At 40.1% G+C, this 18,300-nt stretch overlaps 1 long non-coding RNA gene across 1 annotated transcript; it reads left to right on the top strand.

Annotated features, from left to right (window-relative positions):
• Positions 1 to 521: 521 nt before the first annotated feature.
• LOC148216448 (uncharacterized) lies at positions 522 to 7,813 on the top strand. Its single transcript, XR_015795432.1, has 3 exons — positions 522 to 919; positions 3,714 to 5,290; positions 7,489 to 7,813. It is a non-coding gene; the product is annotated as an uncharacterized LOC148216448 (long non-coding RNA).
• Positions 7,814 to 18,300: the final 10,487 nt, after the last annotated feature.

Genomic DNA, 18,300 nt, shown 5'->3' with positions numbered 1-18,300 from the left:
ATCCACTCTGGAGAATTCTGGAAGCTGAAGTCCATACATCTTAAAATTGCCATGATTGAGAAACCCTGCCCTAGATGGGGTTTCCCTGCTCATGATCAAATGAAGTCCCTCAAGACAGGTTATGTCACCAGGCCTGGAGGTCCCAGGGAACCAGGGACGTGTTTAGATGGCTCTACTACTGAGGTGGATATACTCACTCTCTCTCTCTGCCTGGGGTTGTATATTTTTAATTTTAATAACTTTAAATTTTTAATGTTGACTTTTTATATTTTTAAATGCTTGTTTTATATATGTGTTGTTTTTTACTTGATTATTGTACACCACCTAGAGTCATTTCTTGTGAGATGGGCGGCTATTTAAATTTGATTAATCCACAAATAAATAAATATAATATTTGATCATGGAAAACCCTGCTCATGATCAAATGATGTCATGACTATGAGTTTGCAACTGAGTGGAATTTTGATTTATCCCCACTGTTTCCATGGATGTGGACTGTCCTCTGCAAGGCAGCTGCCCTCTCCAAAATTGATAGACCATGAAGCACATACATATACTCAAACAATCCACCCCTTTCCAAGATGGCTTGTTCCCTGGGGAAGAAAAGGGGGCTTTACTTCTCTGGCCTGCTCAGAGGAAAGTCAGTTCCAGCTAGTCTATTGCTAATTTATTCTGGTCAATTTTACCCCTGCTTGCTTTGTCTATGCTCTTAACCTGCAGGAAGAATTGCAAAGAAGGGAAGAAGGAGAACAGATCTGCAGACAATCAAAACAGCCTGGAGGCATCTCAGGTGCAGTTTATATCCAGAAGTCCCTCAAGACCTGGTTATGTCACCAGGCCTGGGGGTCCCAGGGAACCAGAGACGTGTTTAAATGGCTCTACTACTGAGGTGGATATACTCGCGCTCTCTCTGCCTGAGGTTTGTATATTTTTAATTTTAATAACTTTTAATTTTTAATGTTGACTTTTTATATTTTTAAATGCTTGATGTGTTGTTTTTTACTTGATTATTGTACGCCGCCCAGAGTCAATTCTTGTGAGATGGGTGGCTATATAAATTTGATTAATAAATAAATATAATATTTGAATTAGAAAAGATGGGAGATGCAAAAGCAAATCATTCTGAACTTCTCTTTGATCATTTTGTTCCGACACCTTGGGGGCTCGACATCATTAAAGGGGATGAGTGAAGAATAATAAATCTTATTTTAAAAAATTATTTCAGATATATGTGTGGGTCTCTCTCTCTCTCTCTCCCCCTCCTTGATACATTAAGCCTGAGACTTAGCATACCTATTTGCAATTTTTAAAAATGTGGATTTCAACAGTCTGACATCACATTTTGGCAGCACAATCCCAGGATAGACTCTGTGGTCTGCAAAAAAAAAAGGGGGGAGGGGGGCTGGGAAGCCATATGTAATATGTGGACAGAGATTGCTCATTCAGGTCTTAGTGTGTTGGACTGAGATTCAGCTTATAGGTTTCATGGCTGAATAGGGATCTGAGATATAGAGTTGACCCCAGACCAGCTAAAGTTGTGAGATAAAATGTAGGCATGCTACCCGTATGCTACCTTGAAAGAAATCAAGATACAAATGTAATATAAATTGTGTTTTTTATAGCAGTGATGCCTTGGTGATCATTAAAATCAGATTTCAGGCACATTTGACAATGCATTTTACTGTTATTCTAAGATGTTTAATTTAAGTCAGAAAGCAAGAAGGGTTTATTTTTTTGGTGCCAGGATTGATTCTAGGAAACAGTCCTCTGTGTCAACGGGAGAATATCCAAGGAACAAATAGCAGATACCTCCATAGCTGGTATGGAGAAAGATGAGAACGGTCTGACCTGAGTAGCTCTGACAAGTTCATATCAGAATGCACTGACAGAATGCCACATTCTTCATCTAGGAGGAGAGCTTGCCAGCAAGATACCCTTGGTAAATTGGCATCGCTCTCCCACTGCTTGTGAGAGTTCATAAGGTTAAATTCTGCACTGTGGTGCTACTGTGTCTTTAATGTCGTGAGTTTAAAAACAAGATCTTCAAACATAATATACTAGTACTGTAAGGGATTATGGTAGAGAATGTAGCATACAGACATTACAGCACTGGAAGATCTTATGGCTTAGAATGTACTTCACTCTCCTGGCTTTTTCTGTTGTGGTTGCTCTAATCAGTCTCCAAAGAATATATTGGCCTTGTTCCCACAATTCAAATGGCCCAGTCATCTGCTCTCCCAGTCAGTAGATTCACCATTCTGTAATGGCAGCACTTGATTAGGAATGACTCGATCTGTACTGCAGTGGTCCTCCTAACTACAGGGAGACCATAACTTCCTGTCCTGTCCTGTCCTGTCCGAAAACCAGTGGCGTGGTCAGAATTTCCTTCACTGCAGATAAATAAAGGGAATCCACCTCCCACCTCATTCTGTTCATCTTTCACGTCTCTGTTTGGTCAAGGGAGATGAGAATCAAAACAAGCACAGAGATGGAAATGTCTAGAGAAGCCCTCTCTAAGACTGTGTCCTAGTCTTGAGAAGTTCACACTGTGGTGAGCAATTTCCACAACATATCTGACCACTTTTTGATTTGGAAGTTCCTCTATTTAGTTTTACAATTACTGGGTTATGATCTGCCACTTCCACATCTAAAAATTTGGTTAACAATGAGTTAGTAATCCAACACGTCTACTCCTGAATAAGTACCGTATTTTTCCGACTATAAGACGCCCCCATGTACAAGACGCCCCCCATTTTTCCAACCCAAAATTAAGAAATCAATATTTTAAAGATAAAGCAGAGCACATTTTTATTTAGTAATTAGGTAATATTTACCTGATACACTCAGTGGGAGGAGGTCCAAACTGTCTCTCTGCAGCTCTGTTTCCATGCTGTTTTGCAAAACTGATTACATTCAGTTTAAATTTTGCACAGTAAGACATTCCCTTATTTATATTTTTATTTTCTGACATCTTTATGGGCTCTCCACCTCCAATGGGATGCGTTCCAATTGGTTTGTTCAGCATCAGCTGACATCAGTTACATAAGGCTCCTGATTGGAGGAAGCCCGTTCGCAGAGACAAAGTATGGGCAGGTTCACTCGTGGTTGGAGGGTTGTGATTGGAGGAAGCCCGTTCGCAGAGACAAAATATGGGCAGTTTCACTCGTGGTTGGAGGCTTGTGATTGGAGGAAGCCCGTTCGCAGAGACAAGGTATGGGCAGTTTCACTCGTGGTTAGAGGCTAGCAATAGGAGGAAGCCCGTTCGCAGAGACAAGGTATGGGCAGTTTTGCCACCGCGCAGTTCTCTTTTTGGCTGACTTCCTTGAATAAGACGCCCTTCAATTTTGAGCATAAGGATTTTAGAAAAAAGTATCGTCTTATAGTCGGAAAAATACGGTATATTCTTTCTCTTGGATAAGCAACTCCATGCATCCAAGAGAGAAAGTAGTGATATCAAGTCTGAAACATTTTGAGGGGGTTTACCTGTGTGGCATTTAAATAAAGTGGTTTATAATCCCCATTCAGATCTCCAAGAATTACGATATCCCTCTCTGTGATTTCAAGAAGGGATTTTTAAAAAGTCTCATAAAATTTTGTTATTTGGAGCATAGATTGAAAATATGGACAGCCTTCTCATTTTGTCTAGAGGTCTTTGTGGATGGTATTTCTGTATTCCACTGATGATGCTAATAGAATGTCTGATTTTTTAACAGAATCAGAACAGGGATCGAGAACAGATAGAAGATCAAAAACAGACCAAGCAGTTGCTATTTCTTCCTAAATTAACCCAAGAATTCATATAAGGATCAAATCAAAATATTTTTATCCAATAGTAATGGGCTAAAAGGTCCATTTAAGAGGATATTCCCCAATTAGCTTGGAAAAAGGAAAAAGGATCTACTATATGCCTTCAAGAAACACACATGGAAAACAATAATGTAAATCTGTTGGAATATAAATATCTTGGTTGAATGTTTGTGGCCTTGGACAGATGGAAAAAAATGGAGTAGCTATGTATGTAAAATTTTTATTACGGACTCTGGACAAACAAATCCAAGAAGAAGGAGGATTTCTAATATTACATTTTCAGACTGAGCATGGAAGCAGCATTTCTACTAAATACTGCGTTTTCCCCTCCCTCCCTCACCCCTTAAGGGGCTAAATTGCATGGATTACTGTATGCAGGATGTTTATGCCTTGGAGATTTTGGTCTGGTAGATCCTATTTTTCTGTAGAAAGAACTGCTGAGCATAGCTGAATGTTCAGTTTGTTTACTGTCAATTTACATTACCAAAAAACTGTGGCATAAAACTAAGTTTAAAACACAATGCAGGACTTCCTTTGTATACAATAAAACAATGCAGTAACTATGCAATCCCAGGCTGAATTGCATTGGCAATCACACCAAATTTTGCAACCCTCCTAGATGTCATTGTTGACTTGTCAGCTAGAAGAAGGAGAGCAGAGTTATCTTTTAAGTTTCTATGGTAAAAAGCATTTGGTCCTTACATCAAAATGAATAGAAGGAAAAATGAAGAAGAATATAGTTATTTTCCCTGAATAGGCATAGACAAAGACATTCCTGCAGAAGAGTATAAAAGAAACTTCCTTCTTGTAGGATGTCATTCTTTCTTCTAATAGGATGTCAATCATAGCTCGAATGAAAACTTTTTTGTATAGGCAATTCTTTAAAAAATCAGCTAAATGAAACAGCACTTGAATGAAATATCATGAAATGTCTGCTGCTGTCTCAGACATTTTTTAAATTTTTATTTCTTAAGGGGATAGAGTACATAAAATATTCCATGCTGGAGGTCCACACGCTGAAGGTAGACTCTGGCCATGTGTAGCAAGATCCCCGAGGCATAGTTTTTAGGACATTCCATGAGAAATCCAATGAAATTTCCATGAAATAGCCAGATCCACTCCACAATATGGGAGCGTGCTTGTAAGCTGATCTTATCTGTGTCACCTGAGGCTAAAGAAGGAGAAATTTGAAGCAAGTTGGCAGCAGAATGGGTGGAAGAGTAATCAAGAAAAATGAAGCAGTCGTGCAGTGGAGAAGGATGAACTCATCATTCAGAATGAGTGGGCATTTCTTGTTCCTTCCTGTAATTCTGAGTTCAGGGCTGCTTGAGAAGGAGAATTAAAGCAGCCCCACTTTTTCCTTAATTGGAGATCAGGACCCATAAAACAGACCAGAAAGTGAACACATTGTGTGGGCATGGCAAAAGAGGAGTTGAGCCCGAAATACTGCAGAGAAGCAGGGGAAAGTGCCTCCAGTTCAAAGGTAAGCAACTCAGCAGCACTGAAAAGGGTTCTCAGATTTAAATGAACTGAGTTTGGCTGTAGAGCTGAAGACATCGGGAAATAAGACAGACACAAACAGCTAGGAAATAGTCAAGCTAGAAAAACATAGAGCTACTAAATAGAGACAGGAGCATAGACATAGAACATAGAGGTAAAAATCCATAGATTTATAGAAGTAGCTGTGGAGTCCTTGTGGACTTCAGTAGCACTGAAGATGTTACCTAGCCGGGTAACGAAACGTCTGCAAGAAAAACAGCCAAGCTCAGAGAACCCCAAGGACTCCACAGTTCAACCCTGAGCTACAGATATTCTGTTCTATAGAAGTACTTGTAAACTCATAGTAATAGGAAGACTTCAGATTAAGATAGGTAGCAAATTAAGTAAACACACAAAGGATGCCCACATGTGTACCTCCTCCATGTTAGGGGAATACCAAGAGTCACAAGAGTTGGGTGGTTTAGCCACCATAGTGATATATCTTAAACCATGTACTTCCTTCATGCACTGAAAGATCATATTTGTGTTTTGTAACTCTGCAACAGTGCTCAGTGTCCAGATGCTATAAATGGGGAAACATCTTGTTTGGAATAGGTTACACAGCATATTTAACATGAGAAATCTGATGGATAATGATGATACTGAAGCAAATGAAGTAAATTCTTTTAGAGCAGTGTTTGTCAACCTTGGCACCTTTAGGAGGTGTGGACCTCAACTCCCAGAATTCCCCCCTTAGAGTTGTCATGGTTGAGAAACACTGCTTTAGAGCCCAGTCTCAACAAGGAAACATCTAAGAAAAACAGAACGTTGCTCAGGTAAGCAAGTAATACCCAGGATGATTCCTGGTGAAGATTCACCACAGCTAGATTTGGGTAGACTTATGCAGATTTCTGCAACAAAGATCAAGGGAACTTTCCATCATCCAAATGTTTCTGATTTCACAATTAGCTAGTTAGTTTACAGCACTAGCAAAACATGGATAACCAGCCAGAATTTGCTGGCCAGTCATGAACTAGAGGTAGAGTGTATTTCACTTCTGCTCTGCATGGCCAAATTTACAAACCCAGGGATAGTTGATGTCCAGGGTTGTATTCTTAGACTGATTGTCTTTCAGAAATGCTATTCAGTTGCAAACTGGAATAAGAGACATCTGTTTCCAATTCAGTCATATCAACCTCTTTTCTGAACAATCTCTCTAAAATAGGCAAGAGGTAATGCCTAATCCTAGCAATTTCTTGCATCACTGGCAGAGGAGATATTTCAACTACCCCCAAACGGTCCCGATACTTTCATATTGTAACTAATAGGCCATACTTGGAATTTGTTCAATGAGCTATCCCAGCATCTTTTTCTTTTTAAAAATACAAACAATCAGCATTTTCAAATATCAGACAAATATTTGGAAAGACTATGCACACCACTGAAAAGACATTTAGGGATCTGAGTAGCAACTTTGAAAGGAAAAGGAAGGGGAGAAGAGTGGGAGAAAGTAAACATTGTAGCTTGTGGTTTTAGTGATGTATGAGCTCTAATCAAAACCAGCCGTACCTTCATTCTGGCCAAAGGGAAGCTAAAAGCCAGTCAAGAATTTTTTTTTTTAAATTCAGCAGTTATTATATTTACTCCTTCAAGTGGTTCTCAAATTGTCTTCTGGGTTAAGATCACGCTGTCCTGTGAAGCCCCCTTGCTTCCACTTCTATTCACAGGAACAATAGACACAATTGCATTTGTGTAATATGATACAATCAGCGGCTCAGTTGGGGATATTAGGTTGATGAGGGCAACATGTCTCAGGTGTTTTGGGTTACCTAGATTTGCAGGCTCTGACTATTTGGTACTCAGTCATGCTCTGATTTATGAAACAATCACTTCCATAAACTTCCCTTTTCTGGCTGTAAGTTGAATGTATGTGTGTGTATCTGTGACTGTAGGATGGGTTTTATGTTAACATACCCCACCCCCAAAATACAGAGGGCATAGAGGGGAAAAAACTAGCCTGATGTTTCCTAGGTATTAGAGCTAGGCTGGCATAGATGAGTTTAATGAAATATGGCAAACACCATCACCAGGAACATTTAATGCAGTGGAGTACAGTGAAACAAGGTTAAAGAAGGAAGTGAGCCTTGTTTCCATTCTTCATAAACTCATTTTATTGTTAAAATATTATTTTCTCTTTTCCAGGTTTAAATCTAGGTAACTGAGCACAGAAGCACTCCTGTACCTGGATTTGGATTTTATTTAGTTTTAAAGGGTGGTCAGAGCCATGAGAAATTGTAGTATGGTAGTATTAGCCAGACATAAACAGTAAGGCAACTCAAATCTGTGCCCATCATGATCATCATGACACCTCACCAGGATACCCTTCTATAATTACATGGTTTCTGTTTTCCTACCCCCCATCACCTTGATAAGAGACAGACATTCCACACTTGCGATTGGTAAAGTTAAGCTTTCTCATTAGGTAATGCTATTCTTGAACTTACTTGGCAAAATATGTACTCCAGAAAATGAATAAATATAGCTTCCTATTGTTTGCTGTATCTGTACGTACTACAGAACCTACATTTGCTGGTATGACTGAGTACTTCCCAGTCCAGTTACATTTGCTTCCTATCATTGAAAGGAACATTATAATTATTTCCATATGAAAGGGAAAGGACTATAGCTTTTACTTTTAGACATAACTGCACTGCAGATACATTTTATATACCATTTATACAATACATCACATAGTACCAGGCCCTTCCAGAGATATTTACTGTTGCTCCATGAATGAATTAGAACCAAATTTTAATTTTCACTGAAAAATATATTTGACGACTTGCACTGATGACTGAATCAGGGCTGGTCTTGCCATGGGACTGAATGAAAGCTGGCTTCAGGCAGCACTACAGGAGAAAAATCACAAAATATGAAGGGTTAGGGACTCACTTCTAATTTTGCATTGCCTGCTCTCTCCCTTCTCTAACGTAGAAAAAGAACAAAATGGCAGCAGTTTGATAGTTGATGAATACTGATGAATATGGATTAAAGCTTATGGTCTTTCTGTATTCAGTGATAAGTACACTTTTGCCATATGTTGGTTGTTGCCCTTTTTAAGTCAACGTACAGCAATGTTGCTTATCAGGGTCACATTTGGACATGGGCCTAATCTTAGAAATTATTCTGGTGGTCCTGCTGCTGTCCAAAGTGTCACACTCACGTATCACAGTTTGCACCCTGCCCATCCCTCCTCTTCCCATCTTTATAAGAAAACAGATTCTGAGAACAGTCTTTGCTGTGGTTCACTGATTCATCTTTAGAGGTGATGAATTGTTACTGATGTGTGACTGGGACTGAAGTAGCTTATATCTTTTTACCGCTTTACTGTTTTACTCATGATCAAGACCTTTTGAAATATCAGAAATATCATACCAAATATCATTATGGACCACATGCCCATGCTCTCATTGCTAAGGGATTTCTAGATCAAAGAATCCAAAATTTCAGAAGTCACTGCTCAGCTGTTTGATTTTACCAGCTTTACAAATGGAAAATGAGGTCAGTTGAAACCCCTCCAAATTTCTGTAAACAAGCATCATCTCATTGGCTACAAGAAGTCCTTTACTATCTGCCAATGCTCAAAAATCTTGGATTTCTTCAACTGTAAGAAAAAAACTGTAAAAAAAAAGAGAGGTGGTTCTTCCTCATGGGTGAATTCATGTGCATTCCTCCAGTCCTTGAGTCACAGAAAAATATGCCACCATAATCTTCACTGCTTGACAGCTGAGTTCTAATCTACCATTGTAATGAGGCTTGTGAGTGGTCTTGTCCTTACAGCTTTACTGTGGGAGAATTTAAGAACAGCAATTGGTGGATCCTCTGGCTTTGTTTCCCCCTCCCCCATCATCACCAACTTCTCCACTTAAAGTGGAGGCAGGGCAGGTTTAAGCTGACACGAACGGGTGACTAGAATGGAAGCTTCAACGACATTTCAAATTGCCTGATTGACAGGTCACTAATGCAGAGGTGATCCATGCTTGTAACCTGTGCCTTTGGCTATTTCTCAGTCCAACCGGGTTGACAGGTTGGTGGGGGGGAGGAGGAGGAGGGAGGGAGGGAGAAAGAGGAAGGGAAGGGAAGGGAAGGGAAGGGAAGGGAAGGGAAAGAAAGAGAGAGAGAGAAAGAAAGAAAGAAAGAAAGAAAGAAAGAAAGAAAGAAAGAAAGAAAGAAAGAAAGAAAGAAAGAAAGAAAGAAAGAAGCAGGAGAGAGCTCACACAGTGCACTGAGAAGGATCCCTTCCACCACCTCAGCCAGTTCTCCATCCCAGTGACCTGTCAACTGGCCTATTTTCTGACAGAGCTATATTGCTCTTCCAGAAGACTGATAGATGTGTAAACAGGTACTAATCTTTCTGTCATTTGTTGTTAGCCCTCCAAGATTAGCCAGGCCAGGAAACAGACCCCATAAATACTACTGGAAATCAGCTTTACTGTTATAGGATATAATAACAGAATTTTGAAAGCCAGACAGAGTTTCCTCTGACCCCTCTTACCAAAGATAATCAGTGTGGGTCACTTTTGAGTTTCTTTCTTACCCCCCCCTTTCTTTTTTTAGAGCTATGCTGATGTTTATGTAACCAGCCTTGTATTCTTTCTTCCAGGTTATGTTATTGGGAATACACCTGGGAATAGAAGGGGAAACTGGTAGAACTCTTGTCAATTTCAAGAGTTCCTAAATATCTCAAAAATCAAGTGCTGCAGGGGAATGGAGTGAGTAGCCATGGTTAGCAGAACCCAGAAGTACCCCATGAAATGATGTCAGAGTAGGAAAAATGGCACTATCTGTCTCCCAAAGTAATAAAAGCCACAGAAAGCAGGAACATCAGAAAACCTTTATTGTACTCATTTGGGACAGAGCTACAATACATCTCTTTTTCCCAGTTTTTTTTTTACATCTTTTTTTTTAACAGACTTTTTTTATATATATAGACTGATCTACTGGTCTTCTGAAAATGTACAATAATAAGTCTAGTGGGCTTTCAGAAGACTGGCATACCAATGTATGTAAGGATCCATGTAGTGTCTGAATGGTGTTCCATGAAATGCAGGTCAGGTATTACATAGGTTAGACGCCTTTGTGGAAACCTTGGAAGGCAGTGGCCAATGGTTTCAGGAGAGGGGAGGGGGCAAGCCTTCAACAGTCTCAGCAGATACTAACCCTTGACTACTTTCTCACTAAGATCATGAATGAGGCACTCTCAATGATTCATATGCCAAGGCTTATGCTGAGATAAAATGGAAAACACTACACTAAACCTGGAACTACTAAGGAAAAATTTAGGCTGCCTCCATGATGGCTTGGAAATGAGGACGCATCTTCTAAAAATGATGAATGGGCATCTTTATGCTGTGGTTGAAGGGATACAAGCATAAACCCAGCAAAAGAAGGAAAGGAAGTCCTTGGAACACTGCAATGAATCAATTTTTATTTACCCAAAAGAGTCTTAACTCAGGCACCACCAAGACACATAAAATATCTCCAGCGTCTGGGAGCATTGCTTTTGCTACAATGTTATCAGAGTTTGCTTGCATCTAGACATAACTTTTTTTAATGATCATGCAATTATTTAATTATAATCAGAGCTCACAAAGTGATAGAGGGAAGATAACAGAGATTGAAAGAAAAGGAAACTCTCTAATTAGGAAAACAGGAATATCTGTTGATTGCCTGTGGCACAAAAAAATTGCAGAGAACAAATGGAAAGGTCTTCATTTGGATTAAGATGGTCATTTCTGACAGTTCTCAGCATTTTTTTTTTAATTCCCAGAAAGGACAAAGTGCAAAGGAAATAACAATGAATTAAAATGACTTTGTATTTTCAGTAAAGGAACAAAAAAACTCTCATAATATCTTATTATGAAAACCATCCTTCAAAAATTCTTTAAATATTTCTGATACATTGGAGTGGAATCCAATTCTTAAAGCTCAATGCTAGCTAAGAATGCATGTTATTTAACAGGGAAAAAAACCCCAGATTTTGCAGTTCATATTTCACGCTTCGGTCACTTTATTCCACCTAGAGAATGCAATCAAATGTAGAATAGAGTTGTACAGATGTGAGATCGGGTGACATCCTTTTGCACTGGATATGCTATGGGGTCAACCATACACATCATGTTCTACATATACTCCCTTGGTTTGGATATGTGCAATCTGATTTACCTAATCCAGCTGGCTGCTTTGGGCTGAAACCTCTCCAAAACTCATCGCAATTTGCCTTAGTCATCTCAGAAATGTCAAGGCTAACATTAGCAACAGGAGTGACATTTTCTTCACTTGAAAGCTGGTTCACAACAGAGTTGCCAATACTGAAGGTACTGAATTAAGAAATAATTCTGAAGAGCTCTTGTGCAGATGTGCTCAGTTGGAGAGAGAGAAAGAGCAAAAGGGACATTACCAGGAAACTATTTCATTGTAACTTGAAAGTTCTAAGATGTACCTTTTATAGGCAGGATTATTACAAGATCTTTCATGAAGAAAAGCTGCTAATACTTTTCATCTTTATGTTAAGCTTTGAGGCAGGACTACATGTCTTCTCTGTGTGATCTTAACATATGGGTGGAGGACAATGGCTCTTCGATATTGCTGAACCAGATCTTCTTGAAACCCCTGGCTGCAAGGCCAATGTTGATGCTGGGAGTTGTAGTTTCCTGTCCTTTCTTTAACATCTAGAGAAGTTTGCAAAATTGATTTTCCAAGCAGAGTGTCCACATCCAGGTGTGCTACCCTGACTATCTGGTGCTACCATACATAGACATTCGTAGTCATCAGGATATTAAACTGAAAAATCATGAGCAAAGATTGCTTCGTGGGAGAAAAGATACATACATGTATTATCAGTCACTGGTGGATACTTGTATAAACCTGGCTATTATCATTGTACATTTTAATGATGACTCAGTGCTGAGCTCAACCAGCACTGCTCAGCTAAGTACTGCACAGAATGGGCTCATTATTAAGGTATCATCTTTCTATTTATTATTTATAGTCCAAGGCTAAATTTTAAAAAATGCATATTCTAACAAGTAGAATAAGTTAAAAATACATACAACTGAATAAAGTATATGCATAAACCTGGGCTGCAAAGTAATTAAATAGTGACAAGCAGTAAGGCAGTAGTTTTAGTCCTTTAAACAGTGGCTAGATGACTCAGCCTGGGGCGAGTTTCAGCCCATTGATTTCTATTGGCAGTTGCAGAATATAGCCACTTTCTTAGAAGTTGCTGCCAGTAAAAATTGTATAATCTTAGACTTGGTCCTCCCCACCACCACACCTACCAAGGAGAGGGTGGGGTAATGTAGGTTGCCATTCCTGATTTAGTTTCAATAGGACATGGGGTATTGTTTTCATGACTATATGGGTGTATATGCACCAATGATCTAGATAGGGAGTATTACTGAGTTTCCCCTCCATTAGGTTCAAGGGTAGGGCATTGACTTTAGCTAATGTAAACACATTTCTGTTAAGGAGGAAAGTATCTTATAATAGTCATTTATTTTTAATAAATAAATAACCAGCAAATAAAATTACCTTCACCATCAGCTTCCTATCTCTAAAAACAGACAAGGAAAAGCACCTGGAGTTTTTCCAAGAAGCAAGATATTTTTAGGGAGCACCCATAACCAAAGGGCTGGGCTATCAAAAAAAAACCCAAATGAGACAGTTGTTGAGAACTAATCTATATGCCCTGAAGCCCTTCCTTTATTCCCCAACCTAGCCTGCTGCCTTCAGATTTAATGAAGATGCTCTTGTATTACTGTGTTTTAGTTTGGCCAGATTCTTTAGAGCAGGGTTCCTCAACCTTGGTGACTTGAAGATGTGTGGACTTCAACTCCCAGAATTCCCCAGCCAGCAAGGGAGTTGAAGTCCATACATCTTCAAGTTGCCAAGGTTGAGCAACCCCACTTTAGAGGAAACCTTCTCCTCTGGCCTGAACATCTGTTGTTTTTTAAGGGAGAGAGGCCCATAGATTCATGGTGACCAAGAACAATTCCACTCCCACTCTTGTTGGCTGTTTGGACAGGAAGCAGCAGACATGGAGCTTTGCTCTTCCATTTCTGAAGTCTTACAGACAAGTAAAACCTGGAGAGAGATGGGAACAGAGATGGGAATCTGCATGTCCACACAAATCCTCCACGTGGTTGCTGTGAAGTTAAACCAAACAATAACCAGTGAAATTTCAGATGACTAATGTGGTATAGGTGGTGTATATTAAATAGCAATGCCATAGAATTCCATTTGGTAATCCATGAACAACAATATAAAATGCATTATTCTTTGTTTTGTCTCTCTTCTTCATGCCTTCCTAAAAACCAGACTTCTACGTCATGTCTCTTTGATTTAATATGCCAGAATAGCTAACATGGGTCTCCCATTCACGCCTTGATCAAATTCATGCCTGCTTAGCCTCAACCATATTCATTATGGCATCAAGAGATTTCCAAGGATTCTGCAATTTGTCATTACTCATTCTGACGCCTTGCAGTACTTGTCTTCCAAAACATTTATGTAGTTGATATATTCCCCAAATAGGGAGGCTACATCCACTATAAACACCAATGCTGGAGCATTTGCCAGTGGTTATAAGAAATGATGGCATAGAAAACAAGGAATTGTTAGGCATGAAAATTATACAATTCCTCAGAATGCTATTATTTCTAATACACATGCAATCAGCCAGCTGTTTAGTAACCAGTTAAATGCCACCTCTTGTTGAACTCTTGTGCCTAGGTACCCTAGCAAGCCTGGCCTATGGTAAGCAACGGTGAGGACTGTAGTTCAGCTACAGCTCTAAAGCCACAGGTTTCCTTTTTCATGTTGTAGCCTTTTGAAACTACAGCCCTAAAACCACATTTTTGCATTTTTTTATTATCTAAACATCTTGAAGTCAAAGAGTCAAGCATAGAAGGAAAGAGTTGTAACTCACTTATGGGCCAGAAGGGAAGAGCTATAATGGGAAAGCACAAACTGAGTATTGAGAAGACCCCAGTTTCAATCCCATGTGGGAGATGGAAAACACTTCTGTCTCTTGCTAGTCTCTTTCAGCCAGGGGTTAACAGCCTGGGGCTCTTGTCCTCCAGATATTCTTGACCATAAATGCCACAATTCCTTGCCATTGGGCCTGCTGGCTGGGGTTGATGGGAGTCCAAAACATCAAGAGGAGTTTAGGTTACCCGTTCTTAGTCTTGATAACATGAAATGCGCTGGACCAATAATCTGGCTCTGCTCTATGTTCTTCAGAACTCCATTGTTCACAGATGGCACCATCAAGTCCTAGCATTTCTCCATGTATCCCTAACACCACTTTATGGGATTGGTGATGGTAGCCAAATACATGCCTAAAGTCTTCATCACTCTTTCTTGATTCTGAGTGCATTAAATATGCATTCTTCCAGACTGTGCCTCCTACCTTTTGTGACATTTCATAAACCATCTTAACATCAGAAGATGGCAGACAGCATAACAGTATTTTAAGTAACAATAATCTTGTCCATATTGCTCTCTGTTGAAATAAAATGTGCCAGAAATCCACACCATTTTACTTGGAATTTGGTCAGGCCCTGCTGTTTATGCATAGAGAAAACATGCATAGTCTAAAGCAGGGTTCTTCAACCTTGGCAACTTTAAGACAGGTGGACTTCAACTCCCAGAATTCCCCAGCCAGCTGGCTGGCTGGGGAATTCTGGGAGTTGAAGTCCACCCGTCTTAAAATTGCCAAGGTTGAGGAACCCTGGTCTAAATCATGTTTTTTACTATTACTTCACAAAATCCTGGTTTACGGGCTGGATTTAAAGCTGATTCTGGAGCTGAGTCTTTTGGCTCCAAGGAAGTCCTATGTGCAGACAATTGTCAGTTATGCAACACTACAATGTCAAGTGAATAAGAGTCAGCCCAGCTTGTATTTGATAAGGAAGCCACAAAGAATCCAAAGCTCAGTTAATTAGCCTTCAGGGGCTGTTTCGAAGATTCTAGTTAAGGGATGAGCCAGCAGCGCAGAGAGACCTTCTTGTTGGAGCCCAGACATTCTTTATGAATGGAAGGAACTTGGAACATCCGGATGCACTTCCAGAGAGAAACAAAAAAATGCCTCTTAGGAATCTTCACTTGATCTCTTTGGAAGAGACTTCCCCCGGTGCAAATTTTCCCTTTTTTCTGAAACATTGCAAATGCAATTAATTGCAGAAATGCACATTAAAAAATGGATGGAGCTTCAACTGCACAATTACAACCAGCTCCTTGACATTTTTTAACCACATTTTGTAGGCACCCCTGAATTCTGCTATGAACCATACTAGATAATCTCATGCCAGATGCTATCTCTTAGCTTAAACTTCTTGCCAGAACTATCAGGATAAAATGAGGTCAGGAGAAGGGACTATATGCAATTCCAAAGCTAACAGGGAAGCTATAAATATAGTCATAATTGTTGCAGGATTTTTCTGGGGGGTCCTGTTTCAAAATGTTCTTTGTAAAGTAAAGCAAAACAAAAACTACCTTAAGGATTGAGGGGAAAGTTTTCTAATGACCTAACAGCCAATTTCCATACCAAGGAACTACCAAGGAGAAAACCATTCCCTCAGCCACACTGATAGGGCGGGCTACTGTATATAAGCAGGGAACAAACCCCACACCCACTGGCACTGATGATGTTACCTTGTTGGGTAATGAAACATCTGCAAGCAAACAAGCAGACTCAGAGAGCACCAAGGACTCCACAATTTCCATACCAGTTTTTTGCAACAAAAAGTCTTGTGCAACCATAAAGGCTAACAAATGTATTAACACTCAAGCTTTGATGGATCACAGTCCACCTTTTCTAAGCTTGAAGAATCATATTGTTGTTAATCCAAGTTTGGCTCTTGAAAGGAATATATCTTTTTTGGAAGTGTATATCTTTGTCTTAAAGCAATTGCAAAACAACTCGTTTTTTAAAATGCATATCGGGACACTCAGCTTAAGTTGGAATATTAATTCAAGTTTTTTATTCCTAAAGGCCATCTTACTATGCCATATCCCTTCCAAGATATGCCAGATAAAAAGAAACTGCTGTTTGGCCATGAAAAAAAGCCCCCACTAGCATCCAGGGAAGCTTCCCGCCCCCCCCCCACCATCAAATGTAGATAGGAACAAAAAAGGAAATAACGCAGAAGGTACGAATATTATACATCAAATGTGGGGCAGCCTATGGCTGCCAAGCCATGACCCAATCCTAGCCCCCTTTGTTTTGGCATCCAGAACATTCTCCAGCCACGTCTTCTGAAACTGAAGCACAGTTTCCCACCATTCTTAAGACTTTACCCCATATGGTGTGATGCAGTATTATCATCGTGACCCAATCCTAGCCCCCTTGGTTAGCCTTAGCAACTTATTAACACGATTCCATGATCTAAGATGGGAATAATCAAGTAAAAATGGCTTGTAAATATTCTTACACAATAGAACGTGGAGTGAGGCGTATTTGCAGATTGATTGGATAAGATTCAGCCATGAGGGGGTGAGGAAGTAAGTGAGAAATCAGCATGAGTTACGGCTAAGGTTGAGTAGCTAAGCTACTGACAAGTCACATGTAGGCATAAACAGGTCAATACTGATAAGGTACATTAGGCAGAGCCACTGGGGGGGCTAGGCAAGTGCCTGCCTTCACCCTTTCACCCAGCCCTTAAGGACTACAGGGAACAATCATCGTGATAAAGTGACATCATGGGATGGAAGTCTTCTAGCGGTTTTAGAGCCATGAGGGGAAGTTAAAGTGAAAAAGTGAATTGAACCTTATAGCCTTATGGAGGCTTATACATTTTTATTCACTGGAGGAAGGGAAGGGAAGGGAAGGGAAGGGAAGGGAAGGGAAGGGAAGGGAAAGAGTTGCAGTATCAAAGGCGTTTTTGGTATCTTGACACACTTGAGGGAGGGGCATTTGTGGAGCAGTAAAAAAGTCAAGATGGCAGCCATAACGACATGATCAAAGCTATACACCTTATTTATGGGCACAATGCATTTTGATTTTCTTACCCTGCCTCCCCGCCCCCCGCCCCTGAGACACCTGTGCTTGGAGGGCTGAACAATGGAGTTATCTAATGCATGTGGCTCATAAACTGTGGTCACCTTCTGGTGCGACTACAGGTGGAAAAAAGGAGAAGTAGGAAGCAAATGGGATCCTGAGGAAAGAGAGCAGGCCGTCCTTCAGGGTGACCTTTTAAAGAACATTCCACACTATAAAATTAGACTGTTTCACAGCACTTAAAATGTTTCTTGTACCAACACATTATGATGTGCAAGCCTGGCATAAGATGATAATTTTCCGTCAGCGTAATTAACACCCACTTGTTTCAGCTGGCTTTTAATGGTTAGAGCAGCCTGGGATCTAGGTAGAAAGGTACAATTCCTTTAATATGGACCTCCATTCCATGAATTTCAGCAGTGCTTAATAAGGCTGTACTTCTAGGCATCCTGCAACTGGAATATCATTTCACTGGGAAGTATAGGAAATCCTTCCTATTACATAAACTGAACTACTCGTAATATTGCTTTCTTTTATCTCTAGTAAAACAGTGTGTGGATCTGTCAGAGAGTGTGCAGGCCATCCTGGCTTTAATCTCACCTGAGCTGTGGATTTTTGAAATGACACTGAGCTGCTCACTTAAAGGAACCTCAAGTTATAATTTTCCCAGCTCAACCTACCCCAATGTGTTGAGTTAAAATTTCCCTTATTCTCCAGCATGTCCACAGCCTTGCTGGGTGGGAGTAATCAGGTTGTACTTCAACAACTATATGAGACTGAAGGCACTTCCATGGAGGCACCGACCTGCCCCTTCTCTTTCCCTCTCAGCAGTTTCATAGCGTTGAGTGAGTATCACCATTGCTGAGCATTAGCCTCCCATGTGGCCAGCCAATACTCCCTTCATCTGGCCAGTGGGAAGGCACAACATAATTAGCCAGATGGCATTCCATCAT

The sequence above is a fragment of the Python bivittatus genome, unplaced genomic scaffold, assembly GCF_059951505.1.
Source record: "Python bivittatus isolate LINGU-HERP-01145 unplaced genomic scaffold, Pbiv_v1 ctg000060_np1212, whole genome shotgun sequence".
Classification (NCBI taxonomy): domain Eukaryota; kingdom Metazoa; phylum Chordata; class Lepidosauria; order Squamata; family Pythonidae; genus Python; species Python bivittatus.
Note: the sequence above shows the minus strand (reverse complement) of the source record. Positions and strands in the feature narration are given on the sequence as shown.